The sequence below is a fragment of the Chiloscyllium punctatum genome, chromosome 34 (genome assembly GCF_047496795.1).
Source record: "Chiloscyllium punctatum isolate Juve2018m chromosome 34, sChiPun1.3, whole genome shotgun sequence".
In the NCBI taxonomy this organism is placed as follows: Eukaryota; Metazoa; Chordata; class Chondrichthyes; order Orectolobiformes; family Hemiscylliidae; genus Chiloscyllium; species Chiloscyllium punctatum.
The window spans coordinates 14,907,696-14,924,693 of NC_092772.1; positions in this window are offsets into that span (position 1 = coordinate 14,907,696).

The window sequence follows — 16,998 nt, forward strand, 5'->3', positions numbered from 1 at the left end:
CCCAGGCAGTCTAACCTTGTTAACCAGGCTACCATGTAGAACATTTGATGAGAAAGTGAGGACTGTAGATGCTGGAGATCAGAGCTGAAAATGTGTTGCTGGAAAAGCGCAGCATGTCAGGCAGCATCCAAGGAACAGGAGAATCAACGTTTCGGGCATAGCCCACAGTTTGGTTTTCTAACTGAATTCCATAAAGACAACATCCACTATCCTGCCTCATCAATCATCTTCATCACTTCCTCAAAAATTCCACCGAGTCAGTGTGACATGATCTCCAATGTACAAAGCCCTCTTCAGTCCTTATCGTTCCAAATGCATATACATCCTTTCCCTCAAAATCCCCTCCAACAATTTAGCCACCATTGACGTCAGGCTCACCAGTCTATAGTTACATGGTTTTTCCTTCCTTTCTTAAATGATGACACTACGTTAGGAGCCCTCCAGTATTTTGGCACCTCACCTGTGGAAATCAATGATACAAATATATCAGCAAAATGCAGAGCAAGCTCTTTCGTAGCTTCCCACAAACTTGTGCGATATAACTGATCAGGTCCCAGGGATTTGTTCACCTTTATGTGTTTTAAAATAGAACATAGAACATAGAACAATACAGCACAGAACAGGCCCTTCGGCCCACGATGTTGTGCCGAACTTCTATCCTAGATTAAGCACCCATCCATGTACCTATCCAAATGCCGCTTAAAGGTCACCAATGAATCTGACTCTACCACTCCCTCGGGCAGCGCATTCCATGCCCCCACCACTCTCTGGGTAAAGAACCCACCCCTGACATCTCCCCTATACCTTCCACCCTTCACCTTAAATTTATGTCCCCTTGGAACACTCTGTTGTACCCGGGGAAAAAGTTTCTGACTGTCTACCCTATCTATTCCTCTGATCATCTTATGAACTTCTATCAAGTCACCCCTCATCCTTCGCCGTTCCAACGAGAAAAGGCCGAGAACTCTCAACCTATCCTCGTACGACCTACTCTCCATTCCAGGCAACATCCTGGTAAATCTTCTCTGCACCCTCTCCAAAGCTTCCACATCTTTCCTAAAGTGAGGCGACCAGAACTGCACACAGTACTCCAAATGTGGCCTAACCAAAGTCCTGTACAGCTGCAACATCACCTCACGACTCTTGAATTCAATCCCTCTGCTAATGAACGATAATACTCCATAGGCCTTCTTACAAACTCTATCTACCTGAGTGGCAACCTTCAAAGATCTATGTACATAGACCCCAAGATCCCTCTGTTCCTCCACCTGACCAAGACCCCTACCATTAACCCTACCAAATGACCAACACCTCCTTGTATACAGATACTTTTCAAGCTATCACTATACATTTCTTCATTCTCTTGCTCTTGTAACTCCCTCCACATTAAATACTGAGGAGAAATACTCGTTTCATATCCCTCCCATCTCTTGTGGTTCCACACATAGGTAGCCTTCCTGATCTTTAAGGTGCCCTATTCTCTCCCTAGGTAATCTTTTGCCATGAAAAGATTTGTAGAATTTCTTCAATACCTCGTTAACCCTATTTCTAATTTTTGTGGCCCGATTTCCGAGTTGACTATATACTTACTGCCCTTATACTCCTCTGGGGATCCACTTGATCTCAGCTCTGTTTACCTGACATATGCCTCCTTCCTTACCTTGACCAGAGCATCAATATATCTAACCATCCAGCACTCCCTGCACCCACCAGCCTTGCCCCGCTCACTAATAGGAACACGTTGGTCCTGGACTCTCTGAAACCAGGTTTTGATGGCCTTGCATTTCCCAACCATCCCTTTACCTGTGAATAGGGTATTCCAATCAGTCTTTCACAGGGCTCGCCTAACACTTTCAAAATTGGCCTTGTTCAAAGTTAGAACTTTAATGTTTACATCAGGTCTTTCCTATTCCATAATAAAAGTAATATTTATGTGTAACAGACTTGAATGTTAAATAAATACTTCCTGCCCCTCTGTAACAGGCTCGAGAGGCGGAATGGGATTCTCCTCTCCCTGTATAAAAGCCACGAGACTTTAAATGATACATCAACCCCTGGATTACGAGCAGCCAATAAACTTTATCTGATGGAGGTCCATCCCTTCTCAGTTACAGAAACAATGTACTCCAGGTGTCATCTCAGTGACACCTCATACAGCTGCAGCGACAAATCCTTTCATTTTGAATGAATTTGTTGGCAAAATGTACTAATATTCCAGCGTTCCACCTTTTCAAGTAGCAACAGGCTAATATGGACTGAATGGCCTTCTCCTATCCTTCTGTAAGAGGCCCATAGGGACAGAATTGCTTCGGCCTGTTCCTGAGCAGTAGTCTCAGTGCTCTGTCTAAAGGTTATGAAAGGATTTGAAAACAGGGCATTTAAAACCCGGAGTAGCCTCACACTGGTCAATAAGTACCATACTGAAGGTTGAGGCATCTAGAAACATGCCCATCCGTCGTTATTTTTTATGCAGCCGATCTGTTATTTTATTTCTGCCTCCTTTCATAAACAGAGTGAAACATATATAGAGCCCTGCAGTGTCCTGTTAATGCTCTCATATACAAGGCCAAAAAGATTTAAAAGATTTAAATGTTTATGGTCCATCCCTCAGCAACCCTCATCCATTCCATCCAAACACAATAAATGTTCCCTTTTATAGTGTTATGAAAAGTGATGTATCGAACTGTTGAACTGATCCTACTTGTTCAGTGACTGTGATGAATGCCAGTCTCCATGGATTCTAATCATCCCAGTGGAGGGTTTCCCTCTTTCAATCATAAATGGGCGCCGTTCAATGTGTTACCCCATAACATGAGCAGAGCATCACCGACAGCACTGACAGGGATCAGCAGCTCCAGAGAAAAGGGGAGGAGAGATCAGAATCTGAGAACATTAGACTGGAACATTTCAACAATGGAACAGAATTTGAGAACATTAGACTGGAATGTTCCAACAATGGATCAGAATCTGAGAACATTAAACTGGAATATTCCAACAATAAAAAGGAGTTTGTGCGATTATGTTTGTTATCTTTCTGCATTTGATTGGTTGCCATTATCATTGCAGATCTATTACATTCTTCGCATTATTCAATATTTTTATTATCCCTTCCTGGCTATCGTTGGTGTTCCTGGTAAGTGTCACTGTCCTTTTTTTTCTATAAACTTGTTATGACTGAATTTCTGTTCTTTCATATATTCTACACTTCTACCCACTATTATTGTTCCTGTTGAAATTCTGAATCCAGATATTCACCATCCAGACCACTACTAACTACATCAATGAAGGTGTTCAATTCCTGTCTCCCTCTGCTCTGGCAATGTTACTCATGGGTCTCTATGTTGAACTACTCAGTTTCAGCGGAGAACTACAATTTATTGTATCATGGCCTTCGTTATTTAAATATTACGAGCATGGAGGTCAATCTCCACTGTTCTGTTTACAAACTCCACTTCCTTCCACTGTTTCCATCCCATTCCTGGCCAATATCTGCTGCTGAAGCTGACGAGTCACAACTGTGGGTGATCCCTTTGAATATGAGCTGATTCCTGACACCATTCCCTGACCATTTCTAACTTGAAATACTCCCCACTCCAGAATATATCTTAATGGTTTATTCCATCTGCTGTTTGAACCTTGAGCTATGAAATACAGTCTTAATGAAGCTAATAATCTGCTGCTGATGCTCCCGGCTTCAAACCTGCCAAAGCAAATCTGATTCGACCTCACACCAAACTCCCATCCATCTGTCATTCATGTGCACGCCGATATATATTGCTGTTTTTTCTGGCAATACCTTTATTTTGACATTTTCAAACACTTTATCTCATCTGTCCATGAAACTTCTCTCATTCTCTCTCTGTCGATTATCCAAAAGCCTGCCAGTTGTTCATGTTTAAAATAGTTTCCTCCATGTGCGCTTCTTCTCAAACAATGAGTTTCGCATTCAACCACGCCAATCGCGCACACACACGGACTCTCTCTCTCACACTCTGATGACCACACACACACATACACACAAACATACACACACACACACACACACACGCAGAGAGAGCAAACCTTCCCGCTGGAGACGGTAATCTGATGCGAGTATAGTTAGCATGATAGTAAAGTTTGCAATACTCTCTATGCTGGGAAGATAGTGCCGTTTACTGAGCAACACACTAGCATGGTGTGCACAGCTCTCCATGTTGGGCTGTCATCTTGTCCCAGTTTATGTTGTTTGTGGTGTTCTGTGAAGCAGATTCAGAATTTGATATAACAAACCATTTCAGCCGATCTGACAATGCCTTTATTCAATGTTCTCATTCTTGTAATTATATTCTCGAAGATCTCACTTCTCCAGTTAGTCCCAATGCCCTGTCTTTTTCCGCATATTCCACAACCTCATCCCAGTTAATTAACTGTCTTTTTTCTGTATTTAATGTGAATCTCTCTGTCCCTTTGTATCTTTCCCTGGCCTTGGGTTTTGTTTCCCTAGTGTATCGAGTGCTGGCATTGTGTAGCTCAGAAATACTGAAATGGCGTGTGTCAGGCTGTTGTTCACTTCCCGGTGTGTCCCATGTGATTGCCCATGGAGAGGCGTGTTTCAGAAGTTATGAGACACATCCTTGTAACTTGGACTGTACCTGTATTTGCCAACTCAGGTGACCTTGCGATCAGTAACACGGGGAAGCTCATTGAGTAAAGTACCAAGCATCTAAATTGTGTGACAATGCTGTCACTTTTTTAAAAAAAGGTTATTTCCTCTTTTCTTAACAAGAGATCTTAAAGTCCAAACTGCCTACTGTAAACGGCTCAAGTAAATAACTTTTAGGGTTTTAGGGTTTTTAATAAATAGTAGTAACAATGGCCAGCTCGCACAGACCAGGCTTTCTCGTTCTTTTTCCTTACCAGGTGCTTGTGTCCCAGAAGGGTTGGAAGTTTTAGTAAATTATCCCTAGCTGCTGTTCTCTCTGAAGCTTCACTTGATGCTGTTTCCTCCTGGATTGGAGAACTGTATGTCTGAATGCTCCTTTTTACCATGGAGTGTGTTTAGGTGATGTTAGTATATTGGAACAGTTCATTTGTAGAAGGTATTGTATCCATTATTCAGTTAAGGTTTCCAATAGTTAAGTTATTCTAAAATCCTCTTCATTTTGTATGGATTATCATTAGAGTGTTTAAATTATTATGTTTTAATTAATGGTGAGTGGTTCGGCGAGTAGCATCATATCTGGAAATTCCACTTCGCATCTGCCTTTAAAATAAGAAAATGTTGGCATCCAAGCTACCTTCTTGAAATAGTTTGAGGCAGTCTGGTTGGTCTATAACAAACTGGGGACTCTTGTCTGGTTCTAAATCGATAATACCATATTGGGTGTAGAATTCCAATCCCTACAGTGTGCAAATAGGCCATTCGACCCAACAAGTCCACACCGACCCTCCGAGGAGTAACCTACCCAGACCCATTCCTCTACCCTATTATTACACATTTACCCCGACTAAGGTACCTAACCTACACATCCCTGAGAACTATGAACAATTTACCATGACCAATTCACCTGACATGCACATCTTTGGATTGTGGGAGGAAACCAGAGAATCTAGAATAAGCTCATGCAGACACTGGAGAGTATGCACCGGGAGACTATTGGGTTCAAAGGTCGCGTATGGTAATTGTTCCGGATGTTGAATTCGTTTGGTTTAAAATGTGTTTTGTGTATAAAGATTCTTTCAGTCACCGAGAGTTCTCTGGGTGTGGAAAAGTGAAGTTGGGGGGTTTACAAAAGGTAATGAAGGCAAATATGTAGGAATTGGCAGACAAGCTGGAGTTGGGGTTGTGTTTGTCTGTGAGAAAATGAGAGATAATTACAGCTATAGCTCAGTAATTACATTTGGTGAAACTGCCATCAGACTCTTTGGAAATGGTTCGAATTCAATTTCAAATGAGGCACCTTGAACATGAGAAGGAATTGAAACCATTTAAATTAAAATGAGAAGTAGAAATAAAAGAAAAGAAAATGAAGAAGAAAGAGAGAAAAAAGAGAGAAGAAAAGAGAGTTTCAACTTCAATATTTAGCAATTAGAGAGGAAAGTTGACATAAAAGGCGGAGATGAAGGTAGACGGCAGGCTGGATGAGGAGGATAGTCAGGATGAGCAACCCTTTAGGAGCCAAAGGCTTGATGGGGATCTGTTTAAGTATGCCCCAGGCATTATCTAAATTTGATTAGAAGGATGGGGAAGCCTTTTTAATTTCATTTGAGAAAGTGGCTAAACAAATGCAGTGATCAGTTACCGTGTGGACTTAGTTGAACCACACAGAGCTGATAGGTATTTGCATCCCGAGTAGTAGATTAGATTACTTACAGTGTGGAAACAGGCCCTCCGGCCCAACAAGTCCGCACCGCCCCGCCGAAGCGTAACCCACCCATACCCCTACATCTACATCTACCTAACACTACGGGCAATTTAGCATGGCCAATTCACCTGACCTGCACATCTTTGGAGTGTGGGAGGAAACCGGAGCACCCGGAGAAAACCCACGCAGACACGGGGAGAACGTGCAAACTCCACACAGTCAGTTGCCTGAGGCGGGAATTGAACCCAGGTCTCCGGCGCTGCGAGGCAGCGAAGCAGTAGAGGTATCTGCCCATTGTGGGGTGGTGAACAAAGCCATCTGAAATGCATATAAGCTTGGGCCAGAAGCCTACAGACAGCGTTTCTGGAATGCAAATCAAGCTGCCTCATTAAACGCACATTGAGTTTGAAAGAATCAAACAAAGTAATTTTGAAAGGTGCGGAAGGGCATTAAAAACAGAGCAAAACTATGGCACACTTAGAGAGATTCTTCTTTTGGAGAAGTTCAACAATTCACTTCCTGCAGTCGTGAGAACTCGTGTGGAAGAGCAGAGAGTTACAATGGCAAGATTAGAAGCTGAAATGTCTGATGATAATAATTTGGTTCAGAAATCAAAGTTTGGTTTCTGTGAGAGATTGAGAAGAATGTGCGAGATCTTCTTAAAACATATCCCTGTGAGAGTAAGGCTTACTTGCCAAGGCCAGGAGTAGCAGGTAAAGGGTTTTCAGCATTAAGAGACACAGAAGCATATAATTCTTTAATGCTGAGACATGAGGAGCTATGTCATTCAGAAGGACTATTGGAGAGATGAGAAGTGCTCCATTATGTAATCAGTGGTTGGAGTGTCCAGTAGAAACATCAACAAATTAATTCCACAATGGGGAAGGAGGCCTTGAGCTCAGTGTTGGCATGACAACATTTCAGCATTTAAATTGCCACTAACATACCTGAGACAAATCTTTATCACTGATCGTGACCCCTTAACATTTTTGGAGACGTTCAGGCCAAAAAATACCAGTCTGTTGTGATTAAAACATTTACCTGTGAAAGTAAGGTTTATGAGTTTAGGCCAGGAGTAGCAGGTAAAGAGGTTAGAGCATTAAGAGGTACAGAAACATGCAATTATTTTATGCTGAGAAATAAGTAGCTATGTCATTCAGAGGGACTATTAGAGAGATGAGAAGTGCTCCATTATGTAACGTGTGCTTGGAGCGTCCAGTGGAAACATCAACAGATTTATTCCCCAATGGGGAAGAAGGCATTGAGAAGGTGTTGGTGGTACAACATTTCAGCATTTAAATTGCGAATAACATACATGAGACAAAACGTTATCACTGATCGTGGAACCTTAACGTCTTTTGGAGAAGTTTAGGGAGAAGAATACCAGTCTGTTTCAATTGAGCTTATTATTGCTGCCATTCAATTTGAAATTATACAGGTGACAGGGCGAGAAAACCTAAGTTTTGACACATTCTGGAGACGTGGATGAAGAAAGACAAAGGCATTCTATGGCAGGAGTAAAATGTCTGAAATCTAATCTCGTTGAGAACATTTATATACTCAGAGTCAATATAATATATATGCATTGCAGTCATAGAATCACAGAGTCAGAGAGATGTACAGCATGGAAGCAGACACTTCAGTCCATCCCGTCCATGCAGACCAGATATCCCAACCCAATCTAGTCCCACCTGCCAGCACCCGGCCCATATCCCTCCAAACCCTTCCTATTCATATCCCCATCCAAATGCCTCTTAAATGTTGCAATTGTACCAGCCTCCACCACATCCTCTGGCAGCTCATTCCATACACGTACCACCCTCTGGGTGAAAAAGTTGCCCCTTAAGTCTCTTTTATATCTTTCCCCTCTCACCCTAAACCTATTCCCTCTAGTTTTGGACTTCCCGACCCCAGAGAAAAGACTTTGCCTATTTATCCTATCCACGCCCCGCATAATTTTGTGAATATCTATAAGGTCACCCATCAGCCTCCGACGCTCCAGGTAAAACAGCCCCAGCCTGTTCAGCCTCTCCCTATAGCTCAAATCCTCCAGCCCTTGCAACATCCTTGTAAATCTTTTCTGAACCTTTTCAAGTTTCACAGCATATTTCCGATAGGAAGGAGACGAGAATTGCACGCCATATTCCAACAGTGGCCTAACCAATGTCCTGTCCAGCCGCAACATGACATCCCAACTCCTGTACTCAATACTATGACCAATAAGGGAAAGCATACCAAGCGCCTTCTTCACTATCCTATCTACCTGCTACTAATAAAGGAAGATTAGGAGGTCTAAAATGAATCCATCTTTGTATAATGATAGATCATTTTATTAAAGGTGGAGTTGTGAGGATGCTATCACTATAAAAAGGTTATTTTCTCTTGTTTTTTTAAGAGACATTTTAAAGGCAGAGGTGCCGAACTGCTGTCTGAACACAGTTTAAGGAAATAACTGAGGAGGCCTTAAGGTTTCATTAAATGGTGGTAACAATCGAAGGGCAGTGGGCAGCTCTCCCAGACCAGGTTTTCTCGTTTTGTTTTTAGCTGCAGCATTCAGAAGCTGCTGGAGATCCCAGCAGGGTTAGAAGTTCCAATACATGATCCCCAGCTGCTTTTCTGTCTGAGATGGTTGTTGATGTTGATTTCTCCTGGATCAAAAAACTGCATGTAAGAATCTGTATTTGAATATATCTTTGTGCCGAGTCGTGTATACCAAGAAGGTACGGTATCTACTGTTTGTGTAATTGTTCCACATATAAGCTATCCCAAAATGTTATTTTCTTTGATTGTATTTTTACTAAAGCATTTGAATAGATTATGTTCGGCTAAATGTCGAGTGCTTTGACCAGTCAGAACATATCTGGGAAGCACACTTCACATCTATATTCAAAATAAGGAAAGGTTTGGGTCTAAGTGGCCTTCTTAACATATTTTACGGGGATCTGGTCTGGTCCACAACACTTGTAGCCGAGGGGTTTCTGACTGACTCCTGTTATTGAAAAGTTAATGGAAGTGCTGGGGATGGTGTGCTGGAGCTTGTGCTGTGAGCTGCCTCGGACATTCAGAGAAACCGGTGGATTTGGTGACCCAACTTTGGTTGGAGCCTGGGGACTATGGTAACACCATCTGGATGTGTAACATGAACACCAAATGGAACAGAGGCTGCAGACAGGGAAGCTCTGAAACCACGGAGTGAGTGTGTGTGGGGAAAGGGATCTGCTGTATCCACCCCGGATTTTCCAGGAACAGCTTCCCAAGCTCCACTTAACCCAGGAGCAGAGTGTGAGGGGACCCTGACTGAACAAGGACCTGGTCACAGAGCGGTGTCACCTCCTTAAACACGACCCACAGCTTCACGCCAGGGTGAAGACGGTGCTGCCAGTGGCTGTTAGGGTCACAGTTTCATTCAGCTTCTGTGATCCGAAACTTTCCAGGCAGGACGAGGTGACAGCTCCATCATCTCCCAATATCTCAACATCAATGTCACCATTCGGTGACAGAGGATGTATATGGTGGATGAGGTCAATACATTGCTTCTCCCTCAGCGGGAAGCTGCCAGGTGTATCCTTATTTTCCCAGTATAGTGGGATTCCCAAGATGTACATGGTATCCGCAGAGTAGCCATTACATGGGGAGAGGTAGAGGAACTGAAGGAGCTCTCACTCTATTAATGTTAAAGTGTGTACATGTACAATACATCATGTTGGTGAATACCCCTATCCTGAAAGCAGCCACAGTTCCTTCATTCAGAAGCAGGCAGCCATTCCCATCGTCTATGGGTTTCCATGTCGAAAGGAATAATTGTGTCTTGGATAAAAGCCGTCCCCTTGATACACGTTTCAAAACACCATCCCCACCACCAACCAACTACAACAAAATATTCCATGTGTACGGAGAGCAATGGGGTCACTTGCAGTGTCAAGGAGCAGACGATCAGGGATGGAGCAAAACCTCCCATGTCTGAACGGGTCTGAGTGAACCCCCCAGTATACAGTATCATTAAGTCCTGTAATCCCTCTCCATTTCAGTAACATACTGCCTTCTATTACTCCTGTAAATGAAATTACAGGTTATATTTTGTTGTATTGCACCTGCCAAATGATTATCCATTGCCTTTAACTTTCTGTATCTATTTGCAGACACTCCACCCTCTCTTGATAATTTAATCTCTTGCTTATCCAAGCGACATCACGAAACTCAGTATCTGTATATCTGTTCCAACCTCCTGATCATTGATATAGATTGTAAATAGTGGAGGACCCAGCACTGGTCACTGTGTGACTCCACTGGTGACGTTCTGTCAAACTGATTAAGACTGACTTATCCGGAGTGCCTCCTTCCTGTTTGATACACCGTCCTCCCCCTTTACAGTGTCACACGGTCGAAATGCTGAGTATGGACGAGGAGCATCAGTCAGGAATACAACCCCTCGAATCTGCTCCGCCATTGAATATAATCATGGCTCATGTTATCGCGGCCTCTGTTCCACTTTCCTGCTATCTCTCCATCCTAAGATACCTTCTTTGCAGGAATCATTTGAAGGAACCATCTCTGCACTCCGTCCAATGTAACAATACACCTTCTTCATTGAGTAGAAAAAATCTTTACACACTACTCCAATGTGATCTCACTATGATGTACAAGAGGTAGCAAAATATTTACCAGGCTGCTGAAAGGTTCCCACCCAGTTTAGAGTAGTCTCAGCTCTCTAGGGTAATACACAGCATTGTTGAAAATCATTGTCCTTCTCTACTCCACATGCATAACGGGAGATCTGGAGAAAATCTCACAATGATGCTTGAGAAGAGCATAAATAAAGTGGCGAGATGACCTCTAACATTAATTTTAATTAGAATCTGACCTTCGGGGAGGAGTCAGAGTACTGGAGAACAATTAATACCATTCCACTTCACAGTAATCATGATTTGGAAATGCCGGTGTTGGACTGGAGTGTCCAAAGTTAAAAATCACGCAACACCAGGTTATAGTTCAACAGGTTTAATTGGAAGCACACTAGCTTTCGGAGAGCTGCAACTTCATCAGGTGATTGTGAAGGACAAAATTGCAAGGCACCGCATTTATAGCAAAAAATTACAGTATCATGTAACTGAAATTAGACATTGAAAAAGACCTTGATTATCTGTTGAGTATTTCATCTGTTCGAATACCATGATAGTTTAGCTTCTTCTGTGTGTAAATCAAAAAAAAAATTTAAAAAGTTGCATTCTAAGGTTAACTGTAACAATTGGGTTAGCTAGACAATATGTCGAAGGTGTTAGCACCCTGTGTTCTCTGTCTACGCCATGATGTTAAGATCAATTCTAATCTAAAAAATCAGATAACAGAGTTTTACTGTATTCATGCAGTTTTTGAGCAAAGTACAAAAGTAACTCTGCAAGTATAAATTCACCCCCCAAAATGTATGTGTGCCCCCCTGTGGGTCTTTGTGTCTGTCTGTGCGTATGTCTGTCTGGCTTGGGGGTTGTGAGTGTGAGGGAGTTTGTATATGTGTGTGTAGTGAGTGCAGTGTGCCTTAATTATGTGAGGGGGTGCACGTGTGAGTGTGAGAGTGTGTGTGTGTGTGGGGTGGGGATTTGAGAGTGTCTGTCAGAGAGGATATATGTGCCTGCATGAGTGTAGAGTGGTCTAAATCTCTGAGAGGATGCATGTATGAGTATGGGAGCATGTGTGTCTGTAAGGGTGTGTGCGAGTGTCTGTGTGCGTGTCTGTGTATATGTGTGTCCGTGTGTGTGTATGTGTGTATAGGAGTGCCTGTGTGTGTGTGTGTGTGTGTGTGTGTGTGTGTGTGTGTGTGTGTGTGTGTGTGTGTAGGTGTGCCTGTGTGTGTATATAGTGCAATGGTGATCACCTGTAATGTGACATGAACTCAAGGTCCAGGTTGAGGCCCTCCCTATGGGTACCGAACTTAGCTATCAGCCCCTGCTCGACCACTTTTCGCTGTTGCCTGTCCCGAAGTCCACCTTGGAGGATGGTCACCCGAAGGTCCGAGGCTGAATGTCCTGGACCACTGAAGTGTTCCCAATTGGGAGGCAACACTTCTGGTCTGTTGAGTGTTATGCGGTGCCCAATCATCCATTGCTGTAGTCTTTGCTTGGTTTTCCCAATGTATCATGCCTCAGGGCATCCTTGCCTGCAACGTATAAGATAGACAATGTTGGCTGAATCACATGAGTACATGCCACGTACATGGTGGGAAGTGTCCTCACATATAATTTTGATACCAATGTCTACATTCTGACACGTCTTGCAGCGCCTACCGTGACAGGGTTGTATGGAGTTGTCCTGAAAGCTGAGCAGCTTGTTATGAACAATGATCTGTTGGAGGTTTGGCGGTTATTTAAAGGCAAGTAGTGGAGGTGTGGGGAAGGTCTTGGTGAGGTGCTCATTCTCATTGATAATGTGTTGCAGGTCACGAAGAACATGGCGTAGTTTTTCAGCTCCTGGGAAATACTTAACAACGAATGGTACCCTGTCGGTTGCCACAGCAAGGAACCATAATGACCTCCTCAGGAGACAGACACGTGCTGCAACCGACAGGGTACCCTTCATTGTTCAGTAATTCCCAGGAGTTGAAAAACTTCACCATGTACTTCTTGACCTGCAACACATTATCAATGAGAATGAGCACCTCACCATGACCTTCCCACACCTCCAAAGTTTTCCTTTAAACAACCGCCAAACCTCAAACAGATCATTATTCATAGCACATTGCGGGGCTTTCAGGACAACTCCATACAACCCTGTCACGGTAGGCGCTGCAAGACGTGTCCGATTGTGGACATGGATACCACCATTACACGTGGGGAAACCTCCCACCATGTACGTGGCAGGTACTCATGTAACTCAGCCAACGTTGTCTATCTTATACTTTGCAGGCAACGATGCCCTGAGTCATGGTACATTGGGGAAACCGAGCACAGGCTATGGCAATGGATGAATGGGCACCGCACAACAGTCAACAGACAGGAGGGTTCCCTCCCAGTTGGGGAACACTTCAGTGGTCCAGGACATTTGACCTCGGACCTTCGGGTGACCATCCTCCAAGGCGGAATTTGGGAGAGGCAACAGCGAAAAGTGGCCGAGCAGGGGCTGATAGCTAAGTTCCATACTCATAGCGAGGGCCTCAACCGAGACCTTAGGTTCATGTCACACTACAGATGACTACCATTTCACTATACACACACACACACACACACTCACACCAACATAGAGCCACTCCTATACACACATATACACATGGAACACACACACTCCCACACTCAGACATGCATCCTCTCAGAGACTTAGACCACTTCACACTCATGCACACACATATATCCTCTCTCTCATAGACACTCACAACCCACACCCCAGACACACACACATGCCCACACTCACACATACACCCCCTCACAGATTTAAGACATTCTACACTCACTACACATATATATACACTTTCTCTCACACTCACAACCCCCAACCCAAATAGACACACACACACACACAGACAGACACAAATATCCACACACACACCAATTGTTACATTTAACCTGAGAAAGCAACTTTTAATATTTTTTTTGATTTACAAATGAATGAATTGAAACTATCATGGTATTCGAACAGATGAAAGACTCAATAGACAATCAAGGTATTTTTCAATGTGTAATTTCAGTTACATCACACTGTAAATTTTTGATATAAATTCTGTGCCTTGCAATTGTGTCCTCCACAATCACCCGATGAAGAAGCGACGGTCCGAAAGCTAGTTTGCTTCCAGTTAAACCTGTTTGACGAGAACCTGGTGTTGTGTGATTTTTAACTTCACAGTATGGGTGGTAGAGATAGACCAGGGAACTATAGGGGAACGAGTATTAAATCACTGTTAAGGAAACTACTGGAGAAAATACAGAAGGAGAAAATTGAGCTCCAGTCAGAGTAGCAAGGTTTGATCAGGGATAATCATCATGATTTTATCAGAAGAAAGTCACATCTAATGAATTTGATTGAATTAGTTTGAGGAGGTCGTTTATTTAGTTTTGCAGCAAGGTCTTTGAGAAAGCCCAATATGGGAAAATTTAAAATAAAATAAAGTCTCATGCAATCAAGGCTAACGTGACAAGTAACAACGAAAAGTTTCTTGCTGTCAGGAGACAGAGGGTGGTGGGATAAGGCTGTTTGTGTGACTGGTGACCAGTGTCTCCTGGTGTACCACGGGGATCAGTGCTGTGTCCCTTATTATTTGTGGTATTTATAAATGGTGTAGATGTGAATGAAGGGGGTGGGTGAAGGGGGTGGGGTTTGTGATAAGTAAGTTTGTGTTTGCCCGGTTGGTTGGCAGTGAGGAGAAAGGTCTTATGTTACAGGAAGATACAGATGGAATGGTCAGGTAGTCAGATCAAGGGCAGATGGAACGTAACCCTGATAAATATGAGGTGATACACTGTGGAAGAAGGAACCAGACAGGGGAGTGCTCAATGAGTGGCAGCATATTGGGAAGCTCAGAGGGTGCTTCTTCACTCATCACTGAATGGGACTGAGCAGGACTAGTTAAGAACCGGACCTTAGGTGTAGCGTTTATCAATCGGGGCATAGATTATAAGAGCTATACAGGGCTTTGGTTAGGCCAAGATGTAGTACTGCATGTAGCTCTAGAAGCCACTTAAAAGGAAGAATATGGTTGTACTGGATGGTATGCAGAGAAGATTCACCAGGATGTTCCCTGTGATGGAGCATATCAGCTATGGAGAGAAGCTGGCTAAGCTCGGGTTGTTCACATTGGATCAGAGAAGGCTGAGGGGGATGTGATTCAGAAGGAAAAGATTATGAGAAGCATGGACATGGATGGGTAGACAGCAGCTGTTCCTTTTAGTCAGAGAGTCGAGAACAAGTGGGCACACTTCTAAAGTGAAGTGTTTGAGAATTAGAAGGAATTTGAGGATTCTTGTTCGCCCAGAGGCTGTTGGGGTCTGGAATGCACTTCCTGAGAGCGGAGTTATCACAGGTAACCTCACAACCATCAAAAAGTCCTTGAACGTGCACGTGGACGTGTCATAACATTCCCTGCTATGGGCCTGGCGTTGGAAAGTGGGACTAATATAGATCGTGCTGTATTTCTGTTGGTCTATGCTCTTGTGAGTGTATGGTGTGGAAGGTCAATTATGGAGTAGCTAAAGGCAGAAATTGTTGGGTTTCTGAAGAGTATATTCACAAGGGTTATAAGAGTAAACTGTAATAGCTTGTCAAATCATATCAATGTGAGAAGTATGAGAAAACAAGTGCGGATTCCTTACAATCTAAAACCAGAGAATGGGCAAAGGAGAACAGGGAAATGGCAGAACTATGAAACTTCAGTTCTGTCTTCACAGAACTTTCTAACAATACGAGAAAAACCAAATCGGGTGTGGAAAAGGGTTCTAGAACATGGAACATAGAACATAGTAAATCAAAGATTTAGGAGAAATTATTGGGACTGAAAGTAATGGTCAGAAACAAGAGTAACACGTATTTAGGAAATGGGGATTATGTTTGAGAAACGGTCTGGGAGACAAGTATTTGGTTTTTCAGGAAAATTTTGGGAAAGCTAATTGGCAAAATAAAATCTGAGTGGATTGGGGCGAATATATGGCCATGTTTCTAGAATGGGACAGCTGGCAGGAAACAGTGAATCGAAATAACCAGACTCATCAAGCAACAGCCTGACATTGTCTGTAAGGTACGATTCAGTGAGTATGACTATATCCCAGACACACCATCACCTTCCCCGGATATTTCCTGTCTCACCAGCAGAAGAGACAGAGAACAGCCAGGGAATTCCTAGAGGAATGGCACTCATCCTCAGATTCAAACATTAAGCACATCGACATGGACCCAATATACCAACCACTGCAGCGGACAGCTGGAACTGACAACCGGAAACGGCAGATACAAATCACTATAAATGCCAGAGGAATGATCACAGAAGTGCATCACAGGAGGTCCCCAAGCACTGAGGATGTCACCTAGATAGGGGACGAAACATCTGCAACACAAATCCCCAGCTCGGCGAACAGAACCAAAACAACGAGCACCCGAGCTACAAATCTTCTCACAAACTTAGAACAGACACAGCAGAAGTGGCAGCGCAATCGGATACAATTGGAAAGGAATTGCTCTGGGAGTCCTCAACAGTGAATCCGTATCCCATGAAGTCTTATGGTGTTAGTTTACCTTTGTGAAAGAAAACCTCCTGCTGATTACGATGTACCAACCTCCCTTAACTGATGAATCAGTACTCCTCCATGCTGAACAACACTTGGAGGAAGCCCTGAGCGTAGCAAGGACACAAATTTGTACTCTGGGTGGGGGATTTCAATGTCCACGACAACGTGGGGCTCAGCTGCAGCATTACTGATCGAGCTGGTGGGGTTCTAAAGGATATAACTGCTAGACTGGGTCTGCCACAGTTGGTGAAGGAACTAACAAGAGGGAAGAGATATATTTGACCTCATCCGTACTAATCTGCCAGTTGCAGAAGTATTTCTCCATGACAGTATCTGTAAAAGTGACCACCGCATAGTCATTATGGAGACAAAGTCACACCTTCACATTGAGAATAGCCTCCATCATATTGGGTGGCACTGTCACCGGACTAAATAGGACAGACTTCGAAGAGATC